General features: G+C 30.1%; 1 long non-coding RNA gene across 1 annotated transcript; it reads left to right on the top strand.

Annotated features, from left to right (window-relative positions):
* The first annotated feature begins 509 nt into the window (after nt 1-509).
* LOC144753033 (uncharacterized) lies at nt 510-1,584 on the top strand. Its single transcript, XR_013594176.1, has 6 exons — nt 510-569; nt 660-719; nt 811-870; nt 961-1,020; nt 1,145-1,217; nt 1,304-1,584. It is a non-coding gene; the product is annotated as an uncharacterized LOC144753033 (long non-coding RNA).
* Nucleotides 1,585-1,792: the final 208 nt, after the last annotated feature.

The following is a 1,792-nucleotide window of genomic DNA, read 5'->3' as shown; positions in this document are numbered from 1 at the left end:
CTTTAATGCGGAAATCACCACATACCACCATTCTCACATCAACAAAGACACCAATTAACTTAAAAAAAATTCAAACTAGCCTATACAATCCTTCCTTTCATCCTACAACCAATCAAATCAAATCACACAAAATACACATACTATAAAAGGGATACATGCATTCTACCATTTGCTGCTGCTAACTCTATAGAAAGAAGATGCCAACAAACATCTTTACAGATACAGCTCACTAGCTAATTATTCAAGTAAGTTACAGTGCATTATTTGGAAATCTAAATTAGTAGTCTACTATTTTACTTATATCTCCTAACTCTTGGACTTATTTAATTTTTTTCTCCTCCTACTTTTCTGATAGAAACTACTACAAATTAATTCCTAATACATGCTCCTATTTCTTCACCTGGAAAATCAGATAGTAAGTATATATTAATGCTCTGTTATACACCAACTGCTGTTTTTAAACACTATTTCACAAGATTCATACTTTATTTTAAACATTTTATTCACAGATATTCAGCGATTTTCCTATTTCAACACTACAAATGTATAAAACTACACTAATTAAACATGTAAGTATATATGTTTTTGTTAGTAAACACCCAATATTAAAAATGCTATTTTCTAAACAACATATCTTGCATATTACATCTTCCCTACAGATCCAATAAAAACATCCAACATCAACTATACCAAAAGACAAGACTACCCTTGTAAAAAATGTAAGTATACTTCTAATTTGTCTAAAACTTCCGAAAAAAACAAGAACTATGTTCTTAACACCATGTTATGTATTTTATATTTCCTCTACAGATATTGTGAATACATCATACATCTATTCTACCTACAGCAAACAAAACTACTTATTTAGAAGTTAGTATACTTTTAAATATTTCCAATTTTCCAACGGTTCCAAATACATTTTATAATATTTTACATTTATTTATTCTATCTTCTCTACAGATCTGAACTTTACTACCTTGATGTACTCCACCAAATACTACAACTCAACTATTTAAACAAGTAAGTATATGTAATGTTTACATCAAATGTACTACTAAGCAAAATTAAAAACTGCTTTTTCCTAGGAAAAACGTTTGTTATGTGTAAACATTAACTTAGCATTTCTATATTTTCATACCAACAGTAAATAAAGAAATACATACAAGAAAATCCTTCAAAATACAGTTCTGCATTTGTGATTACTACTTTTAGTAACTGTAAGTATAAATACAACATTAATTATGTTTGCACCACAAAGTGAAATATATGTTTTTTGATTTTGTTTCTTTCTACTCTTTCCTAGAACAAGTAAAACAAAATGACAGAAGGTGCAGAATTTGTTATGTCACAGAAAAATAAATTACTGTTATGTTATATGGGTTATGTTTATAATCAGGAAAGACAAAGTGGTAGAAAAGTTTTCTGGAAATGTACCAAATATTACTCAAACAAATGTTATGGAAGGGCTACTACTGAGGAAACTAATGTGTTATTTACCAGGGAACACAATCATCCCCCCAATGTCACAGAAATTGAAATAAGAGATGCTTTAGAAAGTATAAAAACTGCTAGCACACAAAGTGATAAACCAACAACACAAATCCTTAAAGAGGAACTGTTAAAAGTCCCAGCCCATGCTTCAAGTCAACTACCCTCTATTGAATCCCTCAAACGCACAATTGCATACACTAAAAGACGCACTTCCACAACCCCACCCAACCCTACTACATTTGAGGAAATTATTATTTCACCAGAAATGTCCATCACACACAATAAAGACAAATGTATCCTT

Source organism: Lissotriton helveticus, chromosome 5_1, assembly GCF_964261635.1.
Source record: "Lissotriton helveticus chromosome 5_1, aLisHel1.1, whole genome shotgun sequence".
In the NCBI taxonomy this organism is placed as follows: domain Eukaryota; kingdom Metazoa; phylum Chordata; class Amphibia; order Caudata; family Salamandridae; genus Lissotriton; species Lissotriton helveticus.
Note: the sequence above shows the minus strand (reverse complement) of the source record. Positions and strands in the feature narration are given on the sequence as shown.